The following is a 25,959-nucleotide window of genomic DNA, read 5'->3' as shown; positions in this document are numbered from 1 at the left end:
TAGAAGACTAGAAATTCAATTTTTCATGATCAATTTATATATAAGATATCATGGTTGAAATAAAATGAAGTTTAAATATTTTTATCAGTATTTTTCTTCTGGAAATTATTTCTTAAGAATTGTGAATTTTAATTATTGAAAAAGATGAGCATTTTAAACTTTTTTTTGAGATATTCTTCAAACTATAGCCATAGGTGAACCAAAAGAAAGTCTCAGAAATGTCAGAACATATTGTGAAGATGATCCTGCATAGACTTTAGGTAGATCTCCCAGGAAAATATTACAGGCCACTTGCCTGACGGGGACAATGTGTTTTTTACTAAATCTGGTTTGCCTGAGAGATGGGTTCAACTGATACTCTTTTCTCTAGGGAGCAAGGAGAAGGCATCAAACAAGAGTCATGTTTGTAAATATTATAGAGGTAATTTTTTTTTCAAGAGGGAGTCTCAATCTGTTGGCTCACTGTAACCTCCACCTCCTGGGTTCAAGCGATTCTCCTGCCTCAGCCTCTGGAGTAGCTGGGGTTACAGGCACCCGCCACCATGTCTGGCTAATTTTTTTATGTTAGTAGAGATGGGGTTTCATCATGCTGGCCAGGCTGGTCTCAAACTCCCGGCCTCAAGTGATCCACCCACCTCAACCTCCCAAAGTGCTGGGACTATAGGTGTGAACCACTGCGACCAGCCTATAGAGGTATTTTGAGAATATCGTCAGCAGTGAGACAATATAGCTGAAAGAGCACAAACCATGGATGGAAGGACTTGTGCCTCAGCTTACATTTTACCACTAAATAAGTTCCTTAGGAAGCTTGGTCAAGTCAGATAACACTTTCACTTTTCTCTTTTAAATACCTACTTTGCAGTTGTTTTTGGTTAATCATGTAAGAAAGCAGATTTATAAAGAATTATTGTTAACATGAAAAGCCTTATAATCTTGTTCCAACACTAATCTGGTGGCTGATGAAGAAGACATAGTGGCAGGGCAATTCAGTCTGGGAACAGCTGAACATTGACTCTTCTGTACCTGAACTCAGAAAGAAAGAGTCACACTCCTGAACAGGAGCTAAGAGGAGTATGTATAATTTTTGACTCTTCAATCTGCCATCACGATCTCTAGTGTGAACTTTATCCTAGGAGCCATCTTATGTAAACTACCAGCAAGACCTTAGAAAGAGTTTCAAGAAAAGCCAAATAAATTATAAATTTGTCTCTTAAAAAAATATCTAGACCATTTTTTTAGACTGTTCCATATAAGGTTTGCTTTTTAGGGGTAGCATAATTCTTCGTATTTTAAATTTGTCTCGAGTTCCTATTTATTGAGATTGGCCAATCCAGAGAGGAATATATCTACATATATATCCACCTTTGCTGACTGCTTAACATATTGGGCTTTTGCTCTTATACTATTAGCTACAGAGGGGCTGAAAGGGCCTATCTTAAACCTAGAGTGGTAATAGCTACCAACATTTCAAAAAACCTGACTCTAAGGTGTTTTTTCCTTAAAATGTGGTCCTAGGGAAGCATGCTATGCCAAAGCTTTGGCGTATTAACCTTCGTGATGTATTACATTAGATGGGCCTTGGACACAAGTCTGAGTAGAACAAAACCAAGGTTAAGTGGTACAGGACCTTTTCTAAGTCAAATAACTTCTAAGGAATTTATCAAATATAACTTCTAGAATGTCACTGGAGAAGTGAAAAATAATACTAGAAGTCATTGTATTCCCTGCTAGAGATTTAGGACAGTTACATTACTTTAAAATATATCTGTGTTCATGGCTGTCAGAAGAAATCCTAACAGAATCCACACATTTGCCACATCCATTACCACTGTAAAGAATTGCTTTGAATTGCTTGCTCTAACAGTTACACAGCTTCAACTTCCTCATTTGAGGCTGGACATTTCTAGTACTGGACTGAAAGTCTTCCCCCAAGGAGCCCAGCAATGGTGTTGCACCTACCAATTGCAACGTTCTCACTTGCAATTAAAACTACTGATGGCCAATGTCTACTGAGCACTTAGTGTGCTCATATGTGTAGGATATGTACTAGACAGTCAAAATATATATGTCTTATTTAATCTACAGAACAGAACTACATAGCTGGTATTATTATTTTCTCCATTTCATAGATTAGGAAACTAAGAAGAGAAGGTTAAGAAGTTTATCCAACATTACGTAGACAGTAAGTAGAAGACCTGGGTTCAAACCCACTAGTTGCTGACTCCAGAGTATCCTTTTTGCCTTCATGCTGCCTGCATAACTGTGCCCACAGACAGCCATGGTTTGACAGAAGCAGGTGGAGGACTGGCAGCCCATTATATCCATAAGACTTATGAGTATAAAATAATTCTATTTAAATGATCTTCAATATTAACATCAAAAAATCCAAAATGGATAATATAAAAAGGAAAAAAACTTATTAGACCAAATTCAAATAGTCACTAGTGCTTGGTATGCTGAAATGTCCAATACTTTTTTGCTATAATTTCTTGGATAGACCATGTCACAACATAGAATCACCTATCAAAAATAAATCTCCTCAGTCTCTGGGACTTCCTTTCGTAAAATGCATGCTCCTTTCAAATAATCCACTAACACTAAAGGAACTCACAGCATGGAGCGATCACTTCATAGGAGACACATGGCATGAGAGAAAAGAGCCTATGATTTGGGGTAAAGCCCAGCTCCTTTGTGGAGTAAATTCTGCATCTTAGACAACTGGGTAGGAGGCAATGTTGTACAACCATCACATTTAGTGCAGATTCTAAATTTGTGGAAGTTTTCTTCATGCTTTGCAATCATTCTTTATAAAAAATACATGGTAATAATGATACCTTCATCTTGTTTTGTGCTTAATAATGAGATGGATAAAAACTATAGCTGTTCATGAGTACAAAAGTAAAGAAGAAAAACGGCGAACAAAAAAGGTAAGTCATTTGTTGTAAGAACCTACAAATAAATTAAACCTTGCCTAAGATGTATTGATTTTATGTGGCCTCGCCTGTACAATAATGTCAAGGGTTCCTGACAATCCATTACCTTCAATAGGCAAAATCTCCTTATAACGTTTTTCCCTTTCCCGAACGATGTATAATCTATTTTTTCCTTGATGAAAAAGTAGTACTTTATAAGCTTGAAAATTCTTTAAAGTAGTGAACAAAGCTGACATGCTGTACATGGAAAAGTTTCTTCTGATCACTTGTTCAACATCATATGGAGAAAAGTTAGTGATACTGGACTGTAACTAATGATGTGGTAAGTCTACATTAATACATACTTTCTAAATATACAAGCTGAATCCAGCAAAGTGGAGATGATTATTAGGTCATCTTTATTATGAAATTAGAAATCATATGCCAGAGTGAGTGCTTTACATTTTTCATTCGTGATTTCAGTATCAAAGAAGAAATGAAAAGTTAATTATAGATTTGCAACTAATTTTCAATGAAAAAGATTTACTTCCCAATATCGTTAGATCATCATGGGGAACTCATTCTTTACTGCCAGTACTAAAAGTAACTCCAAAAAAAAAAAAAAAAAAAAAAAATAGTTTATTTCTCCACAATCTAGAGAAATGCTTTTCTCAAGCTTGTAATAAAAAGATTTTTACCACGAAAAAAATAAAATGTCTCTGCCTACCCTGATGCCAAAAGAAAACAAAGATAGATGTGACATTTCTAATAGAAGAACAAATAGACAATCCTGTTAATCTTTGAATGTGCTGTGTGGTGTGTGTGCGTGCGCGCGCACGCACACTTACAGTGTTAGCCATGCCTGTCCTCCTCCTGCTGACAGCCTGGTAGCAGGAGGGAAATGAAGATGCTGAAAATTTCCAACTGACAACGAGATTTTGATTTTTAGTGTTTAATAGTTGTGTCTGGTTTTGAAATTGGCAATTTAGGGGCCTGGTGTGCCAAGCAATCGGTTTCTGGAATTTCACAATGATGTGACTCTGAGAAGGGCTGCCTGACTGGTGTGAGTTTGGGGACCTTGCATCAAATCTTGGTGCCTGGTCAAAACCTCCATGCTTTATGATTTCTGGCAGCGGTTGCCTGATTCTCAAGACTTAACCTAGAAACTCTCCCATGCTACCACATACTGTCTAAGTCAGTGACTACATGGCAGGATTACTGTGGTGTTAGGAGAGTCCTGATATGCCCTTGGAGTGTCACTTCAGGAGTAGGACTCCCAGCTCAGGTAGAAAAGCCCATACACTAAGAAACCCTTCATTCTAAAGAAAACCGCTATAGCTGTGCTTAGCAGTTATTGATATATAGACAGAGGCAGGCAAATAATGCAGATGCTAGCTTGAACCTTTAAAGGTCCAGTCCTGTTTATAGTCCATGACACTGATATGCAGAAACAGTTATATGTGGACAAGCCATGGAGGGATGTATGTACAGGTGTTAGAAGTCAGAAAAATGATCTAATGCTGCACAGGTGGGAAGGGAAACTTTCACAGAGAACAGGATCTCAAGGATTAGAAGAAATTCTCCAAGCTGGCTGCAGGGAGTGGGCAGAGGACAGAGAAACCAAAGACCCCAACAAGTCCAGGGAAGGTGGGCTTCTGAAGGGTACATCGATAGTTAGATCGCTCAACAGAACATTACATCTGGACTACGTCTGATGATGAGAGTTGGTGGTGCTGGTGAACAGTAAGAGGAAGGATATGATTGATTAAACTTCGAAATTGAGGCTCAGGGAAAGCTGTTGGGAGGTCACTGCAGTTGTCCAGATAAGACCCTCCCTCGTCCAGCCTCTGGGTCCACAGCCTCTACTCCTTCCTTTCAATCCATAAACGAATCCAAGGCTTTTACATCCTGAAATGATACCTCTCTTCTAGTCTAGAATTCCCTCTTGCTTTTCTTCTTCTCACTCTTTTTCATTCCCAGCTCAGCTTTTGGAAAAAGCAATTTAAGCCTCTTATCTCTACTTCCTCACATCCAATTCCATCAGCAACTCTCTGTAATCTGGCTTCCACATGTCCTACTTCTCTGAAACTGCTAGCCAAAATCCCCACCAATCTGCTAATTCTCAGATGTGATGGGCATATCCCAGGCCTCTTCCTACCTGGCTCCACAGCATTCAACATTACTGGCCATTCTTTTCTTCTCAAAACACTCACCTGTCTTCCAATGGCACAATATGCCCTTCTGTTTCCTTTCTTCTCTGTTTTTTACAAAAATCTTACCTGGGCCCCTGCTTTCTCCACCAGCTCTGTAACTGTTCTCGTGCAATACTTTCCTCAAACCAGTGATTCTCAAACTTGAGCATACATCAGAATCTCTTAGAGGGCTGGAATCTGATGACAGGATCCTTTCTTCAGAAATTATGATTCAGTAGGTATTAGGTGGGGCTCAGAATTTGCATTCAGAAAAACAAGGTTCAAATGATGCTGCTGGCCGGGGGAACTACACTTCGAGAACCACTACCTTAAACAATCTTGTCTATGGCTGTGGCTTTGGCTAACAGCAAGACTGATGATTCACAGCCATTGACATTCCCACAACCTCGGCCTGGATATCCCCAAGTCTCTACCACAATCTTCCACAGGCATCAAAAACTCAACCCAATTCAGCCTAATTCAGCCTAATCGAATCTCCTTTGATCATTCCTCCCCATATCCCCAAACCTACTCTTCCACCTGTATTCACTATCTTGGAGAAAGATAGTGAATACCTCCCATCTCACATTGCAGACTCCTAGGAATTGCTGCCTTCATCATTCTCTGATTCACATACTACTCCTGGTGCTCTCTGTTACTGTCCACATCTGGGGATCCCCACTTTTTTTTTTAACAGGACTATGGCATCAGTCCCTATATGATCTCACTGGTTCCAGCATCATCTTTTAAAAATCTACCCTCCACATTGCTCTCAGAAATAATCTCCCTAAAATGTCACTTAGAGCAGTTCACTATATGTAACCTCATTTTCTGTACCATCCTCACAGAACTCCCAATATGCAGGCTACTGATTTACCTACAGCTATTTTGTTCCTTTGGCCCGAACAACCTGTTAGAGTTAGTGGCTCCCCTACTGCCAGTAGATAGTGCACTTATTAGAGGTAATGCTGACATTTTAGAAACGCCATCAATTTAATTTTAGCAGCACTAGTGCCTGGCAAAGTGCAAGGCACCCTGTAAGAACCAACATATTTTGCTGTTTTGACCTAAGTTGAGTTTCCAGGGAAGAAATAAGCTGTTTCTGAAATCTCAGGCATTGTACATCCCCTTCAATTTTTCTGGAAACTAAATTGGCTCTGAAGGGAGAAAGCAGATTATATACGGCATTCATGTGCCACAAAACAATGTTTCTTTTCTTTTTTTTTTTTGAGACATGGTCTCACTCTGTTGCCCAGGCTGAGAGTGCAGTGGTGCAAACATAGCTCACTGCAGCCTCGATGTCCTAGGCTCAAGTGATTCTCCAACCTCAGCCTTTAGAGGAGCTGGGACTACAGGAGCATGCCACCACAACCGGCTAATTTTTTATTTTTTGTAGAGATGGGTTCTCACTGTGTTGCCCAGGCTGGCCTCAATCTCCTGGGCTAAAGTGATCCTCCCGCCTTGGCCTCTGAAGGTGCTGGGATTACAGGTATGAGCACTATGGCTGGCATTAATGTTTCAATCAATAATGGACCACATGTATGACAGTGGTCCCATGAGATTATAATACTGTATTTTTACTATGCCTTTTCTATGTTTAGATACACAAATACTTACCATTGTGTTACAGTTATCTACAGAATTCAGTACAGTATGCCATATAGGTTTGTAGCCTAGGAGCATTAGGCTAGGTGTGTGGCAGGCTGTGCCATCTAGGTTTGTGTAAGTATACTCTGTGATGTTCCCATAATGACAGAATTGCCTAATGATGCATTTCTGAGAACATATTCCCATCATTAAGCAACACATGACTGTACTTTTCTCTATGGATGATCCTGGTTAGCTTACACACAATCCTAGGTGCTTTTTATTTCAATGATAGATACAGGTGGTACTAGATTTCTTTCAAGTAAGTTTTCATTCAAGGCTATAAATTATATACAGCCAACCCTCAATATCTTTGTGGGATTGGTTCCAGGACCTGCTGCAGATTACTAAAATCCTCAGATGCTCAAGTCCCTTATATAAATTGCATGGTATATGCATATAACCTAAGTATATCCTCCCCATACTTTAAATCATCTCTAGATTACTTATAATACTCAATACCATGTAAATGCAATGTAAATAGTTGTTATACTGTATTGTTTTTAAATTTGTATTATTTTTTATTGTCGTTGGATTTTTTTTTTTATTATTATTCTCAATCCATGGTTTGTTGAATCCATGGATGCAGAATCTGCTGATACAGAGGGCTATTTTCTTCAGCAAGCTTGTCCTATAGGGGTGGAATGAAGATTTGGGCCCTATTTCTGTCTTAGCTACAAGTCACCTAAACTCTATGGACTTAGGATCTTTTCCTAGAAAAGAAGGTATTTGGCTTGCCTAGGTCATCTCTTGAGGGCAGTTTTTAGCACATTAGTTTGGCATATTAACAATAATTTCAATCCAGCATGATGATATATTCTCCAGTATGAGTTGGTAAAAAAAAAAAAAAAAAAAAGAGCATTTCCTCTGCATGAATGCATGAGTAGTTAAGAGGCAATGGAGGAATGTGGAGAGCTGTGCAGGTAAAGCAGCACCTCTTGTGCATTCTGAACTGGACTTGCATCTGTAGACCTGTGGGGAGGCGAAAAGGCCAAAACCATAGACTCTGTGGCGAGGATGGCAAATGGAATCCAGCTCCAGCTCCAGCTCCAGCGGTAGGAGACTTCAGCTACCCATAGATAAAATAGATCATTGAGGTGAAGCAAATGTCTTAACGACTGCAGTTAACTTTTTAGCAATTCACATTTTTGGACCCAGTGTCTTCTCAGTGTCTCCTGCTAATGTATTAAGTCAACATTTTAAAAATTATAGTCTGAAGACCACCTGTATCAAACTATTAGTCTTAAAATGCATATTTCCAGGCCCCAACCCAGACATCCTGAATCACAAGCTCCTGAGGTGATCCACATGAATACTGATCTTAGAGAACAACTGTTAAATGAAAAGAACCCACTCAGGTATGACTAAAGTTGGTCAACACCTAGAAGGTCACCAACTAGTTCTTTAAGAAGGGATTACCTTTGCCGTCTTCTGCTAGTTATCAGTTACACAGATAATATAGTTAATTAGAGCTTGTAAGACTAACCAGTCTTTCACAATCTGTTTTCAATGTGAAATCATCATAAGAGATAGTGTCTATGCCAACGTCTCAGATCATATTCGACAGATTCACTACTACTACTGCTAGCTGGACAGCAAGGAAGAGGATTCAGTGCCCAAGAGACCTTTTTCATGCAACACATGCAAATGAAGGATGCAATTAATTAAATATTTCTTTGATACTGCCCAAACTCAAATGTATCCTGCTGCTGAACCTTCCCTTAGCTTGTTACCACAACCATCAAATACAAACACGGTGTAGGGAAGGGTCACTGTAATATGCAATACAATAAATATATCAATTGAAGACCAACATTAAAAGAGTTATTTGCTAATGGGCACCATGCCAGGGTTATTCAGGCAATGCTGCCTGCAGAATTCCTAAGCTGAGTTCACAAGATACAGATCGATGCACCTCCAAAGAGAGTCTATATCAATCTCCATTTCATTCATTAGCTCCCACTTCGAGCTGGTTGGCTGCTAGTTAACTCTTTAATGTGGGAGAAACTGTCAGTGTAAAGGCCACTGGGACACGTGCTCTTCCCAGCTGTACTTGACCTGTCAATATTTCTTGCAGCAGACTGTTTAAACTGGTATGGCTAATGGCAAAATGGAGACCTATGGGGTTTTGAAGGCTTTCATAGCTTTAGAATGGCTTACCATCCAATAGCAAACATTAGTAAATTCATCCCGTTGCTGTATTTCTGCCTGTGTCTTACAATCCGGGTGCACGCAAACTAGGATAAAATTATTTTCCATAGTTCTATTCTTGAACTCAAAGGTATTTTAGACTACACATTATGTAAATGTGGGCTCCACTACAATGAGATACTATCACACCAAGGACCTGGCTGCAGTGGAGATCATTAGTTTGTGATTCAGCTCTAAAGAAGCTCCAAACAATGAGGGAAGCAAAGCAGCGCTTTCTATAAAGTTAGGATTCATTTTCAATTTGTATTGGTCCAGGGACAACTTTATTGTTGCACAGAGGAAGAACCTGGATGCTCAGGGGGACGCCTGGTGCATGAACTATTTCAAGCCCTTCTGAAAATGTAAATAGGAGCCCTAAAATATAAAGGCATAATTACCAAAACAAAGAATAGTCTCAGACCACCAGGAATAGCTGGCTTCGCTTATTTTCTTTCTACAAATATTGAATTTACTAATTTCCCTTGCCTTACTGTTGAATAAAATCAATTTTCTCAGTAGAGCTGATCTCTGCTTTGTTTGAGGTTAGATGTGAAGTTGATATGCATCCTTAGATATACTGTTTGGGAGAAAGCCTTGAATATTTAACCCGACGTCACAGCAAGCCCTCCCTTCTCCATCCTGGGGGGCATATATTGATTCATTATTTGACAATCAGGATTCTCCATAGGTTAATTGACACGTTTGGAATTCACGGCAAGAGAATCTGTGCATTATTTTAAAACTCCTGTCAAATTGTTTGTAGATATGGTTTGATAACAACACCTGTTTTTTCCTCTCTTGGCCAATACAATCCATTGAGAATCCTGGCTTAAAAAATTTCCCTGCAGAATTGTCAAACATATGTATTTGTATTTCATTACTTGGGTAATAGCTGATTTGCCAAGTTCATTTACTACTAGTTGCTTCTCAAACATCTCAGTGGGATAATTAAGGAATACTAAGAACTGAAACTGTACTAAGTTAGGAGGGGGCTGGAGCCGTTGCCCAAATCCCAGTCCTGATTAAACTGCTGTCCAGAATTAAATATTCAATAAGTGAAATTCTCTTTTCTTCCTTTACTCTGAGAAACTTATCATCAAGGAGACAGAGCTTTTCTGCAAGTTGTGCAGAAGAGACCCCCACTCAAAATATCCACCCCAATCAAACAGATCAAAATCCTGTAGACTTTCAAGTGAAAGACATTTAAACTCAAAATTGACTTGGTAATGGTATAAATGGTGCTTTCTCTCTGTGAATATATATGTATGTGGGGAGACAAAGTAAATAGGAACTCCAGGAATATGTCCTGGAAGGGAATAAAGAAAAGCCAGGCATAGTTCAAGGTTATGGCTGAACACAACAGCACCGATGAGAATCTGGACAGCTAAATACCCTCTCTTGAGAAATTGTGGATGTGAAGAATTCTAAAGAATGCTGAAGTATGATAGCATTAGAGTTTAAATGCTCTCAAAGAATCTTGCTGGCTCATTGCACAAAGAAAAGAGATATTTTAATCATGAGCTATCTATCATCACTTGAATTCGAATGCCTGTTGTTTGAAGTCACAAGCTACTGAGTCCTGTGATGTCGGTTTTCAGGTCTAGTGCTAGAATAAAAAAGGTATGAAAACTGAAAAAAAAAACCATAGAAAAACAAACGGCGATGGACTCAACAGAAGATACTGCGTCTGCAATGCCGTCCCTTAAATTTGGGACAAGGAGAAATAAGGATCATTCAATGGTGAGTTTCTAAGAATCTTTCCTCTGGAGAAAACGAGAATATATGAGAGACTAGAGGGAATATGTTATAAAAATATATATAAATATGTTTATATTTATATATAAATATAAAAAATATATAAACTATTGAGGAGTACAAGCCATGCTGCTATCATTAGTTTCTTCAGTCCGTAAGTTTTTCAAGTTCATACACACCCTATAGAAAAGGGTACCCAGGATGCAAACCAAAATTCTGTTTCAAGTGCAGGCACCAAAGTAGATGGATGAATTCTCATCAGAACAAACTCTAATGTGAAAGGGCAATTCTGATAATGATCCTCACTTATTTCTCATTCTTCCTATAGCAATGTATATGCCTTCTTGACATATCACTGATAGACTCCAAGGGGTCCTTAACAATTCCTTAGAGAGATCCACACGGTTTTCTATCAACTATGCATTGGGTGTTCATGGGGAAGGTATTATTGATTTCCCAAAAGTGAAAAAGTTACTGAACTTAGTGCTGGCATGATCTTGTTTCACTCTATTTCATTACGTGAGAAAATTGTATAGTTTCTTACTCTCTCAATACCCAGGAGCCCAGGCTTAAGGAGGGGGAAACAGTTCAAACTCTTCAAATAAAATAAAAGAAAGACAGAAGAGCCAGAGAGCTTCTCTTGTCACATTTCTACAATTTCCGGCTTTCAAGCTGCCACTTACAAGCCACTTCTTGACATGATCTTTGGGCTTAAACACATGGAACAGTGGACCAACCAGCTTAATAAAAAGACAAAGATGATATGCAACTAATGGACGGAGCATCGCAACTAGGTGTTAACACATCATTCACTGAACTAAATGCTCTTTCAAACTCTGCAGCAGAAACAATTAAAGTACTGACGGCAGTCTTAAGTTGCTTCAAATTGTCTGGCACAATTGATCCACAATTATCTTTGTACTCCCTGAAGCCCCCAAATGCTACCTTCTTCATTGACTTTAAATTTTCTTCACAGTTCTCCAACCTGTGTCCTGGCATACTGAATATCTGACAAACTGAATATCCTTTGGAGAAGCCCATTGTGATACATCTAGGAATCCTAAATATTCTATTAAAAATCTGAGCTGTATGCCCCTTGAATGCTTATAAGCAGATCTCCATAAAAAATCATATTGATTTTAAAAAGAAATCTTACTCTTTTAATAAGAAATCTTATTGAGAATTCAAAGATGGGAGTTAAACTGTAAGACAAAGAGATAACAAACCATTTTTCCATAAGCTTCACAACACAGCATATTAGAGAATTCTGTCATATAGGATTTATGGCAAAGAGGTAAATTCAACTTCCAAACTGTGAACTCTAAAACCACTCATAACTGGTGTGGTCAAGGAATTTCGTTCACCATGTTCACATTCTTGGGTCAAGTCTGAGGGCCAATAAATACACTGCTGATAAGATATTTTGTTGAGGGTTTATTTACATGGTTGTTTGGACATCTCTTTGTTGAAAAGGAAAACTCTTAAGTGGTCGATTCATCAGTATCTCTGTGAACATCCAGTGAAACACAGCACACCCAGATGTGCTTTGCTTCTAGAGCATAGTGAAAAGGAATTTGTTTTGGAACATAGGCACAGATGTGTTCACCAACGCTAACTTATATAAATAGATAGCTTTCTAATATGTTTTTACCCTGATCTTCCTCCTTTTGGTTGTTGATGTTCTATAGGAAATTTTGCAACGTTATGTGAGTGAAAAACCTTCAGGATGGAGAGAATCAGCTGGCTACCTTCAACCACCTTAAATAAGGCTGCCTTTGCTCTAAGAGAAACTGAAAGTTCTTCAGCTATTATGTGAGAATCTGCAATTGGGGTCTATGCTGTAGTGACTCAAGATCAGTGATATAACTTAGACCCCTGAATAAAATAACCCATGGATTTTTTAAAATCTAATTTTTTTCAGTTAGGTGCATCCTGATATAGAAATAGTGAACAGTATTTTAGCTAGGACCCCAAATTGCCAAGGTTCTTGGAACTTCACAAAGGTAAAAGCTTGAACTGTGTCTGAAGAAGGCATCAGAATATATCTTTTTTCAGTACTCTAGGCTAAGAAAAACAACTTTATTTGTATATTATGTGAGGAATCTTCCTCATGATCTCACATTTGTTATCTTAGATCAGTTTCCTCAACAATGCTGTGATCCAGCATGGATTCCCATGGATCTTATTGAAAATGTTTATTAAAACTGCTACTTGACAGAAACTTTGTAATTTTAGATTGTCCAGTTTCTCTCCATCCTCTCTGAATAAAAATTCACATGTCTATTGAATTTTTATGTGACAGTAATGCATATGTATATAGTATCAATATATATAATACATACTCTAATTCTTTGATGCTTTGCATGGCTTGGAATAAATGTTAATATTACAGAAGATATATTGGCAAGAAATTTTGAGTATAATATCCTTCACAAACATATTAATATTTAATACTACAAGCCCCACTCCCACTTCATGGCATTCCCAATTCCTTTTCTCCTATATACTTTTTTTCTTTCTTTTCCCTTTTTGCTTATAACCTAAAGAACTAAAAAACTGATGTATTTGGTTGTCTTTTCTACTTACTGTCTATCTCCCTCCACTGGAACATAAACTCCATGAGGGCAGGAAGCTTTGCTTTTTTCACTGGTATAGCCCCAAAACGTAAAATGGTGTCTGTCACATTGTGGGTGTTCAGTAAATATTTGTTAACAAGTGAACAGTGTCATTATTTTATTACAAGGTAGCAAACATTGAATGCTGTTGTCATTCTGTGCTTCCATGATGCTATCTTTCCCAATTAGTTAATGATGGCCCAATAGTCTATGTTTCATAATCACCCTGGGAATATTGCTAACGGTGTTAAGTATTAATTGCCTCAAACACAGTGGGAGGTATACATCCCTAGATAATTTTTAAAGTCTTGTAAAACATCTTGTACAAGAAAACTGAATTACATATATATTCAACATTTGGGATATTTACTTATCATCTGTAAGAGAAAGGCAAATTTTGGGAAATGCAGTGACCATTTCTGGAACTCAATATTGTAACCACATACGGTCCCCCTCCAAAGGTAAATTTTATACAAATATTACTTTCAATAAGATAAGAAATTTTAGATGTTTGTAGATTCATATTCATTTTCATTCCCTCTCCTTCTGTCTCTGTCTCTCTCAGCATGGACACACACACGATGTGGGAGAAAGTACTGCCAGAACGATCCTGACATAAATGTATAAATGCAAAGAGGGAAGGGCTAGAAGTCAGAAGTTCTGGATTGTAGTTCTGGTTTTGCTATTATCTAGCCAAGTATCTTGGCCAGTTAATTTCTCTTTGACAATTCTGTTTTTATCACTGGTTAACCATTTAAGATCCTTTCATTCTCTTACAAGTCTATAAGCCCACAAATGGAAGATAGAAAAAATGAAAGTGAGAAAATAAAGTTTACTTTTATAAATGATTCCAGTAGCCTTTCACTTTTTGATAGATTGAAAAAATCACGAATTCCCCTATCGCTTTATCATTTTCCATTCTTTATACCCAAATGTTATTATTATCTAGAGACAATCTGGGCTAATATCTGGTCCCCTATCTCAGTGTTATCTTTGGTGAAGAACTATGTTGCTTATATAATTAATCAGAGGAAATTTAAAAATAGTTTATAACATCAATCTCTTTAACAACATATCTAACCACTTATTTCATCTTGCCTTTGGAATAATGCCAGATAGAAACATCTAGATATCTTTGGGCAAAGCTTGTTCTAACACCCACTTTGTTACCTCCTCTGCTGGATACAGTTGTTCACCAAAAACAAGCCAGTGTGGAGAATTTCATTAAAGTATCTCTGTGTCTTTAATCAGCCCAAACTCTCCTGCAGCTTCTTCAAAGGGATTCATCCCATTGGTCACAAGCAAACCAAGGTAGCAGCTCCCCTGCTCTTACAGCAAAGGAAAGATTTTTCCCTACTTGCCTCACAATCTCCTATATGTTGACTAACCGGAAAAGTGGCCTCTGCTGTCATGTTTACGCCTATGGTTTTATGCTCAGTATTTAAAATAAGCTGGTGATGTTTGGGATGACTTTTAGGCCAATTTGTATTTTATATTTTAATTAGTCAAGACAACAAGGTAATTATATTATTCCCATTTTAAAATTTAAGCAATCAAAGCAGAGCAAGTGCCGAGGTCACCAATTAGGTCCACAGTAAGACCAAGACGATAACAAAAACATTGTTGGCACATTATTTATGTTTCTAATTAAATAAAAGGTCGTCTCACACTAAGAAAGACCCTACACAGTCAAACAGAAAACACACTGGATTGGAAATCAAACAATATGGATTTTATCACTAATTTAATATAATACCTCATAGGTAGTTATCCAAGTTGTGACTGTATTCATTCAATATTAATTTATTTAATAAACAAATACGTACTGTGCACACATACATGCAAGGAGTAGGCAGAAAATAGTTTCAAGGCAACACATTGACAAGAGTGTGTGTAAACCAGACACACAAAACTGAGAGAATTAAAGAAATGATGATTCAATGAGGCCTTTGCTGGTCTGACTGCTTTGAGTTAACTGACAGCTGGTCCTTTCATTCAAACTGAGGCTGGCACAATTTACCAAAATATAAGGATGTTTTGGATTTGTGAAAACACAATTTAAAACTTTTTTCTATGTATCAATGTCTATGTATCAAGATGATTAATATTCTGCTCTAATTAATAAAATGAAAAAAAAAAAAAAAAAAGCCTACATAGTTCTTCCCAAGTGCTTTGAGGGCATTCTAAACCACTGGTTCTCTTTGGTCTTTATGTCAAGGACCTCTGAGAATCTCATAAAAGTTATAAAACTTCACCTAAATCAAAAGAAGTCGATAACATTTTTTAAATCAATTTCAGGGATTCACCAGTTCCCCAAATCCTATCCACATGTCCCAGGTTAGGAACCTGTGTCCTAAACCAAATGCAACACAACTTGGGGAGAGCATCATCTTTTGATATGGTAATCTTGATTCTAGCTCCACAATCCACTGATTCCACCAATGTTATTGAACACCTCATATCTGTCACATGCTGTTCTAGGTGACGGGTTATCTCAGGGAACAATACCAAGTTTCCTTATCCCAGGAGAGTGTAAGACAGACAATAAACAAACCAGTAACTGAATTATATGGTATGCCAGTAGGTGGTGAGTACTATAGAAAAAAGTAAAGTCAGAGAGTGGTTTAGGGGTGTCAGGGAGCTTGGGGGAGGAAGTTTGCAATTTTAAATGTGGTAGTCTGAGAAAGCCCGCAGAGCACGTTACATTTCAACAAAGACTTGGAAGAGGAGAACAAGCGATGCTGTATCTGGGAAGAGTGTTCCAGGCAGAGGAAATGGGAGTACCTGGGGAGTCCTTTTAGCATTTCTTTTTAATTTTCTTGCAAGTGAAACATGAGGTTCATTATCAACTGATTCAATTGACAGACAGTCAAGTAAAGAACAAAATCGTATGTGGCTGCCTGAATTATTAAGAGAGGGCAGCCCAGTGAGGAGGCAGGATGGCTGGATTGTAGCGAGAGATGAAGAAATAAGAGGAGATAATAGCAGAGAAATAAAAGGTGTGAGGGGAGGAGGCCTTGGTAGGTCACAGAGGGCCCAAAAGACTTGTAACAATTTTGGCTTTTTCTCTAAGATGGGAAAGCCTTGGAGAGGGTGGAACGAAGTGACAAGATCTGACTTATGTATGCACAGGACCATTGTGGTTGTGAGGTTGGGAGTCAAGAGAGAAAGCAGGGGCAACCATTAGGTGGCTGCCATAGACATCTAAAGAGAGATGATGTGACCTGGATGACAGTGGCAGCTGAGAAGCAGTGAGACTCTGGATGTACCGTGAAGCTGTGTCCAAATGCTGATGTATTATAGAGTGTGGTCAAATATGCCTCCAGTGTTATTTTGGCCTAAATTGTCATTTACTTTGACTGCAGGGGAAGCAGGGTGGGAAGAGGTAATAAGGAAGAGACAAGAATTTGAAGGTTTACTGGGATACTGTCATCCATTGTCCATTCTACTTTGTGGGCTGATCTGAATTTCTCTACTTTTCTTTATGAGCAGAATGTTTCGCACAATATTGAGCTGAATATTTTTACTGTTACTACTTTCCAGTTGGACGGATCAGACTCTCCCCATGAAGCCTTCCTTGACTGTACGAGCCTCCTTCTCTGGATTCACAGTCCAGTTTGGCCATGCACTTATGATTTATAAAACTGTTCCCTTCATGTTATTGTAGGTCTTGATATTTTACCCCCGAACTAGATCTTAAGGTCCAAAAATGCAGGAGTGTGAAGTGGTGGTAAGGATAATACAAGAAGCTGAAGGTTTACTGGGATGCTATCCCATTTCCAAGCCCTTGTTTGTGTCTCACCAAACATACCTAGCATGGTATTGGGTGCCAGGCAAGTAGAATTACTTAACACATTCTTGACTGATAGGGGTAAAAAAAAAAAAAAAAATCTCTGCAGAGTTCTTCTTTATAGCAAGTTCCCTTCTTTCATTTTTACTCTCAACTCTGAAAATGGAACAGCTTGAGACATCAAAGCTTTTTACAATTTGATGAAATTTGTATAATCGGTGAAAAGATAAACCACATGCACCATATTTGCGTCTCAATACATTTCCTGAGCTGCAATCTGGATGGAATTAACTAAGGCCAACACTTGGGCAAACTCAATGGGATCTAAAATTTCTATTAATGCTACAACAACATTCATATTATTTATGTCTTTGGGAGGCGATCAATGTTTACAGATCTGTCAAATCTGTAGAATTTGAGTGTTTGATCCTTTTACTATTTCTTTTTATTTTCTTATGAGGGAAACATCAGGTTCATTATCAATTGTTTCGATTGGCAGGCAGTCAAGTAAAGAACAGAATTCTATATGGTTGCCTGAATTATCAAGGGACTAGTAACTTCATCATGTTGGCACAGTAGAAAGCTGTTAAAGATTATAGTAAATGTTTCTAGCACTTTCTATAAAATGACTTTTTTTTTTTTGAGAGTTTATTTTTCCTGTTAGCTTTAAAGAAAGCTGCTTTCTTATGGTTCTACTTTACTGATGCAACCCAATCTTGGACACAGTAGACTTTATTTGATCTGTTGTATCTAACTAATGTTTATTTCTTTGCTCTTAGAACCGACTGGTAATCAAAGAATTCTGAGACTGGGAACAGTGGTTCTGAACATCAGGAGCAGAAAATTTGGGAGGAGAAATGGGTGAAGCAGATTGCCACTTCACATCATGTCTGCTCAGACTGGTGGATACTGGTCATTCATTGTGCCTTTCAGAGTCATTAAAATTTACCTATTTTAAATTCTGACACTGGACCTTTCTGGCTCTTTGTTTCTTTTCTTTCTCATTATGGGCTTCAAGCAGGAGTTTATTTCAAATTACTCTCCATTACAGACATGGCATTTTGCACTGTGTCTTTTTCTGAGTGACCTTTCCCCTGTCAGAGTTTCTTCATTTCTAAACTTGACTGCTTCAAAAAGAGAGGATGTGTGTGTTGGAATGAAGGTGAATTTCGCATTTACTTATGTCTTTTTCTTCTCTTACTCTTTTACCCCTTGCAGTTTGCTTATTTAGGTTTTGATAAGGAAAGAGATATTTCTCTAATTTGTGAGTTATCCAGGTCTTTTATTTCTTATTCTCTGTTTATTGCTCACTTTGAGGTAATCTACAGATTGCTACCACATCTATCAGAAGGGAAAGATAATTATGAAATGCATATTAGCCAATTTTGGGATTGACGAGCTATTTCTAGAAGAAATTTCACGAAGGTAGGGGTATGGAAATAGTTAAATAAAATTAGATTCCTCCATTATAATACGAAAATGCACTTATGTTCTCTTATTATCATAAATAATTATTAAATGTACACATAATGATTCAAGGTATGTGGACTATCAGAACTAGAGGGAGAAGAAATCCTGGACTTCAAACTCATCTAATATGATTTTACACGAACACTTCAACATCCCTATCTTTTAGCTGGCAAACAGTATTTTTTGACAGTTTAGATGCTCAAAACTTAGAAGTGAATATCACATTTAACCCTTTCTTCAAGCCTCTATGATACTTCCTTCTAATTCAAAGTATGTTTCAAGGAATCTGTAAATATGGCTTCTTTTATTTTTCTAAGAGGTCCACATCCATCTCAATTTTATTTTATTCATCTCCAGTCTCACCATCTCACATATTGCAGTTGGAAAGTTTGTCAGGGCAGCAACTAAGTCTTAAATAACTTTGACGTAGGCCGTGGTCATTAGTATAGTTTTGGTTACCCAATCACTTAAATGACTCATTTGTAACAACACACATGTGCAAAGTTTTTGCTAATGGTAAAACATTCTCATATCTGGTCAGACTTACTAATTTTCTAACAGGCTAGTTAGATGAGATATAACCTCATGTTAGCTTTAGATTGCTCAGGCATGAGATCTTGGTTAACAGATGCTATACCAATCATTCTCTGGACCGTCCTTTGTTAGTTATTTGACACTCTGAGAAAAATGATTGCCTGTTTTTTCACTAGTCAAGTTGAAATAGAGTAAATCAATAAGGCCAACTTGTAGCCCAAATAAATAAATAAATAAATTCATAGGCCAAGTAAACCTAAGAATGGGCATAAAACAAATGTTTGGTGCATTATAACTGTCTATGTCTATTCCCTTTGATTTTTGAAATTAATTTCAAATTAAAAGTTAAAATGAGGAAGACTTTTTCACATACTCTGTCTTATCTGAAGTCATTTTATTCTAGAAGAATAGTTAACATTCATCTTTGCCATTTCTTTGAAATCAGTCTCTATATTTACCTATTTTTGTGAATGCACACATATACACAGCACATACACTTCTATATTCTTGTTCTAAGAGAAACACATCTTTCTTTTCAAATAGAGAGCTTCTCTTTTTATGGGTGTGAGAGCAGAAGTGAGGGAATGAAGGGCCTCTACAGTTCCATTTTCATAATAGAATTCTGTTGTTCTGGAATGATTTATTTTTGAATAAGGAAAAATGTAAGGAACTTGGAACAGAGACAGAAGTACCTTCTCATCAAAGGTTGTCTATAGTTTCATGAATCACATGTGATGGATGAGATTTATGAATTAGAATATGTGTCAAAAGATTTACAACATACTAAATTAGTTATGACATCTTCTCGTCGGTGCGCGTAAACTTTCAACAAAATATCTATATCATCACCATAGGAGCATGGCCGGCCCAATTCTTTCATTTCACTGCAGCACATCCAGACCCTGTCACTGTAGTTGATGAATTCTTGAAGGAATGAGGCTCAGATCAATTAAAATAAACACCACAAGCTGATTTATCAAATCTTTTCTGAATGCTCTCAGAAAATGTCAAAAATCTGATCCATTGACAGAGAAAAGTCAGAGAATCGTGGCAGCCTATGGGATCACAAGACCTTTTCAAAACCATCATAAATCACCACAGAAAACAAATGGGGCACCATGTGATAAGATTTCTTCTGACAGCTTTGCCTCAACAAGACATATATGAGATAAATGGATATCTTCGTCTATACCCAATTGCCAGTTTACAAAGTTCCAAGTTGTCAAACTGTAAAATACACCACTATCAAAGTCCTTCCCAATAATACACCTTTTTTGGGTATACAAGAGTGGATTTAAAATAACATCCCTTTCATTTCTATTTTATTGTTGCAGGCTACATAATATCCCTGCTGGTGTGCGTGCTTTCTAAAAGAAAGAGCATATGTGTGCACGTACAGACACAGAGAAGGCTCCAAATTTACTTTCATATACATCCTTGTCTGAATTAATGAAACTTTCTTCACTTTCCATTATTAAAAGAAAACTGCTTTATAGTGCTAAAGTGCATCTAATCAAGGCACCCTTTGGGTTTTTTTTTTAATCATCTCAGTCTTGTCTCATTTCATATAGTTTAAGAGCACATTCAGAGACAAGCAATAATGGGCTAACCTATTCATCCAGTCTACTTCAGGAACAGAGAAATACTTCCATTAATGAGTTTTTGCAAATATGATCAAAACCTATAGACAAAGGTAAAAGGCCTTGGATTTCACAGGAAATGTAAATTATAAATTATGACTCATTTTTCTCAATAGGTGGCATATAAAGTCACACAAATGTTAGAAATTTTATATGATATATGAAGCTGATTTTTCTGATTCAAAGAAGCTAAAGAACTTCTGTCTCAATGTGAGACTGAAACCTGAATCAAAGAAATTGTATCTATACATTAAAGTTGATTATGAACACGTGGAAACAGTAAAAAAAAGAAATTAAGCCTAGTCTTAAAGGTTTCAGATACTACTGAATTTTCAAAGAACAAGAAATCCAATGGACTAGAGAACCAGTTCCCTGTGCTGTTCCCACAACTGACAGCACCTCACTGCTTCTCCTTCCACACCTTTATTGCCTTACGCAGATCCTTCCGCTTCATGAGCCTTCTTCAACAATGGAAGGTCTGCTTTGTTTGATTGCTAATCCAATTTGCACTTACTAGAAAAGTAACTTGCAACTTACCAGTTTTTATGAACTGTGGCAAATTCACCCATTTAAATAGTGGGGAAACATTTCATCACTATCAAATATATGGAATGGGAATCTAGAATCAGGTTAGAGTAGATAACCCGATATAGGGCTCCCCAACTACCAGGCCATAGACTAGTACCAATCGTGGCCTGTTGGAAACTGGACCACACAGCAGGAGGTGAGCAGCAGGCAAGCCAGCGAAGCTTCATCTGTATTTACAGTTGCTCCCCATCACTCGCATTACGCCTGAGCTCCACCTATGGTCAGATCAGCAGCAGCATTAGATCTTCATAGGAACGTGAACCCTATTATGAACCCTGCACGTGAGGGATCTAGGTTGCACACTCCTTATGAGAATATAATGCCCAATGATCCTGTCACTCCCAGAGGGGACCATCTAGTTACAGGAAAACAAGCTCAGGGCTCCCAATGATTCTATATGATGGTGAGTTGTATAGTTATTTCATGATATATTTTAAGGTAATAATAATAGAAAAGTGTACAATAAATGAAATATGCTTGAGTCATCCCAAAACCATCCCTCCACCCCAGTCTATGAAAAGACTGTCTTCCATGAAAGTGGTTTCTGGTGCCAAAAAGGTTAGGGACCACTGTCCTGAAACATGCACAGAACAAGATTTGGTGCCTCTCTGGTCACGATGGATATGTGAGAAAATACATTGTTTAATTTTTTTTAAATAATTGATCCAAGGATTTCACTTGCTTCACAATTTGTTGAGTCTCTGCTGTGTCTCATGCACTTCAGAGTTACTGTGCCCAAGAGCTGTTGCTGAGCTCCTATGCAGTCACTAGTGGAGAGATGGAAGTGTCACCCATCTTTTTTTCTTTAACTGCTCAGCAATCTTGAGGCTATTGCTAGAGAAGTGAAATGGCAGACTCTTAGAGACCTCTTTTTACCATTTAAGGCATGAAAGAATGGTCTTTGTCTTGTAAGAAACATCAACAGTGACGAGAAGACACTATAAAAATCACTCGTACCAGGATGCCTAATGTGGCACAGCCCTTGATCCCTGTGATTTTCTACACTTCAAATCAGTGTAGCAGCTTCTGCCCAGCCATTCAGAGCAAATCTCAGTGTCACCAGTGATTACTTTAAAATGTATATTAATTTTGAAAAGGAACAGGAGAGCACATTACTTCCGATGGGCATAAAGCAAATGTGCCATGTTTATTTTGCAAGCAAGAGAGATATAACAAAGGTTACAGGTGATGAAAACTATCAGCTCTTCACAGATCTTAATCCCAGTAAATACTTTTAGCTGTGGGCAGCGTCTTTGTGGGAATGCGGGTGTGTGGCTTTCCGCCTGCCTAAATTTCCTCCCATCTGGGGTTTTGTTTCCCAAGGAGCAGGCGAGTTCATCTCATGGCCTTCAACTGCTCTTGTACCTTGCTAATTTCAAAATTCCAAATACAAAAAAGTACTCTGCTATGAGTCAGTAAATGGAATACATTAATAAAGCTTGAGTGTTTGGCCCTTTTCCAGACTTGAAAACTTGATCATGCTGGCTGCAATGGAGGCTTCGATTTTTTGTTTAGTGTAAAGGAAAATTACCCTATACAGCTTTTAACTCCCCAAGGCTATTCCTAAAAGCCTTGCTCAAACTTCTAAGGTGCCTGGACTAGTATTTGAGCTTAGAAAAGCTGTTGGCAAATCCCAGTGAAATTTTTTGACAGATTCATCTTTTAGCCTTTGGGAAAGTGAAGGTGCTGCAGGCAAGATATTTGATTAATGCCATGAAAAATAGTGTTGCTGGCACAGCTGGTATGTTGGGAGAAAAATTCATCACTAACTCTAAAACTGCCATGTAATTTTCTACCCACAGTTCTTTTCCTCACTTGACAGAAGATTTGCACAGGACAAACTCGGCTGACAGAGGACAAGTCAGCCAGATGTTGAGGTATCTCTAAACATGACAGATCACTATGTTTTAGCTCAGATTAATTCACTTATTAGAGGTAGACCTAAATCACTGGTCATCGTCAAATCAGTTGTCACCACCTGCAAATCATGTCACATTTCTGAACAAAAATGTTGCGGTTTTAAAGAGTTGCTCTAACCTCAGTCCCTCTGCGCTGAGAGTAAGATTCCAACAAAAAGCACAGGATCGCTCTCCTCACCAAGGCAAGCATTTTAAAATGTTCAGTTCTATCCCAGCAGCAACCCAACTACTTGCTTTCTGTGAGGTCAGAAAGAAGAGGGAAAGTATGATTTCAGAGTCTGACAGCTGCCGAGCCGGGCACTGGTCTGGATTTGTGTGATCTCACCTTCTCCCCTTCCCTTCCCACCTTGGCACTTCCGTAGAGCAATACAGGGTGTTCCCAGGCTCCTGACCTCAGCAAGTGGCCAAAGGTACACACAAATTCATTCACCAATAAAGAAAACGTCAAGAACATCTTTCAGAACAGAGCAAGTAGTATAACTCTGTTCCATAAGTTCATACAAAGCACGTCACATCTTATTCTGTGAGGGCTTGGTGGCCTCCGCAAAATGCATCGACTCTTTCTAGCTCAACTCCCAACAGACCAGTTGTCCAGCTTACAAAGTCAGGACTACACTGGCCCCAGAGTTGGCAGGCTTAAGAAAAGTGTCAAGGAGTAAATAAGCCATGGAAAATAGCTAATATCTTCATCCCAGGAGGCTGAGTTAAGGGATGGGAAACATTGGCAAAAAGAGCAGTGGAAAAATTGACACCAGCTATGCTTGCACTATGGCTGCCTTGTGAAGGGCAAATGGGCTTTCTATTGGGCTCATCAGGAACTGGTGCTCCTGAGAGCAACATTCTCTTTAAAAGTTCAAGAAGCCAAAGAAAAGTACTGCCATAAAAAGGGTAACATTTCTGCCTCGGGTATTTTTCTTTTTCTTTTAAAGACCATAATCTAGTGAATCAACCTAGGTTGATATATAGGGCAGACACTGACTCTCTGGAAAGGAATGTACGGCTATGGGGATTCTCAGCCTGCGTTTCTTAATTCTCATTTAGTTTGTTCAAGATCTAAATATGCACTAGGTCCCCGTCTAATAAACAAGTTGATTCATGCTACGTTTTAGCATTACTCAAATTATTATAGCAAAAGGGCACATGAAATGGAAAGATCTGTAACAAACTGATAACTCAGGACCACAGTGGAAATAATCTCTTTCTGCTAGTATTTCTGGTCATGGTACTCCTATTTTCTGAGTCAGTCACCAGGACTGACACGCTGAAGTGACCTTCAAGTTCTCCTTCTTTTTTTCTTGATATGGAATCACCACCCAAGCCCTGGCTTACCCCTTCTTCATCCCTTTCCGAGCCCACTGCCCCTGCTGCAGTTCCGCCCTTCCACCTCTACGGTCACCACTGTCACAGCTCCTTGATCTTCCTGCCTCTCATCTCGCTTCTGTAATCCGTCCTCTGCACCACAGCCAAATTGATCTTGGTCCTACTTAGTTTATGCCTTTCCCTGACTTGAAAACATGCAGTGACTTCCTGTTGCCTACCAGGTAAAGTTTCAACTTCTTAGCTCATACTGACAGTTCTCTCAAGTCAGTTTTGGAGATACATTGCCTACTGCCCCACTCGAACCTAACCCTTGGGCCATGGTGGATTATTTATTGTCCTATGTGCTACCCTTTGCCATCTTTGTACCCATTTCACCTCATGCTCCTGTCACCTAGAACGGCCTCTTTTTCAGCTCTACTTAGAGAATTCCTACAGGTTTTTCAAGGCCCCATCACAGTGCACCCTCTTCTATGAATTTATCTTTGCACACCCATCTCTCTCAACTTTCATGGCTCATTTTTCCTACACTTCTTACATTGCTTCTTATATGCTCCTCTGTACTCTAATAATTTTTGGCATAGTGCTAAGTAGTAAATTCTTCAGGAATTTGGGTGAAGAGATATTCACATGTATAACTTTTGACTAAACAGGTATTCTGAGTATGTTTTAATTAAATTTGAAAAAGTTTCAATTATTTTAAAAAACCTAGGTTCAAAAAACCTCTGTTCCTTAAAATTTGGGGTTTGGAGGCTGAAGAACTAGATAATGACTTGAGTCCTTTATTTCTAGCTCTGACCTTCAAATAGTCAACAAATTGATAACAGTGCTTTAAACTGCTGTGGTGTATGACCCCAGCACTGTTTAAGCTGCTTATGCTGGCTAAGAATACAGTTCTTGAACGAGGCTGATTTCCCACTTAAAATACCAGTGTGGTTGCAAGACACACAGTGACTGGACCCCTCATCCTGCCATCCTCACCTCTCCAGGGCTATGCTCTTTCTTCTCCCCATGTCACCAATAAGGCATAAAGAAGAGATTTAGGGCAGTACTGAGGATCCTCATCTCTCTCCACCAATATTCTACACAAATACGGTTCTCAAATTCTTAATAGGTTCAAAATTATCTGCAGAAAGCTCTGGGTAGCTTTGTCATGCCTCTTTTGCAATTAATTACTTCTACAACAATTTTGGGGCCTCTACGAGATATCAAGAACTATAACCCAATAAGCACCCTAACTTAGAGTTGCTTAACGACTACCCTTCAATCAAATCATGAACAGTTTCCATTGGTTGAAGAATCTCCCAATAACATGCAAGAAATGACTATAAAACATTTTTTACCTAGATCTGTATTCAGTGATAAGTCTCTATGTATAAACTTTGGTTCT

General features: G+C 38.3%; 1 protein-coding gene and 1 long non-coding RNA gene across 12 annotated transcripts in view; one reads left to right on the top strand and one right to left on the bottom strand.

Moving 5' to 3' along the window:
- The window catches only part of LOC105728361 (uncharacterized), a 102,190-nt gene extending 84,124 nt beyond the window's left edge, over positions 1–18,066 (top strand). Inside the window, exon 3 of the long non-coding RNA XR_001110006.2 lies at positions 17,881–18,066. This is a non-coding gene — a long non-coding RNA (uncharacterized LOC105728361). The remainder of the gene's footprint in view (positions 1–17,880) is intronic.
- The window catches only part of NPAS3 (neuronal PAS domain protein 3), an 859,804-nt gene that overhangs the window by 164,917 nt on the left and 668,928 nt on the right, over positions 1–25,959 (bottom strand). The gene's annotated exons all lie outside the window — the stretch shown is intronic.

This window comes from Aotus nancymaae, unplaced genomic scaffold, assembly GCF_030222135.1.
Source record: "Aotus nancymaae isolate 86718 unplaced genomic scaffold, 86718_ANA_hifiasm-v0.15.2.pri h1tg000062l, whole genome shotgun sequence".
Taxonomy (NCBI): Eukaryota; Metazoa; Chordata; class Mammalia; order Primates; family Aotidae; genus Aotus; species Aotus nancymaae.
The sequence above is the reverse complement of the archived record's forward strand: the minus strand, read 5'-3'. Positions and strand labels throughout refer to the sequence as shown.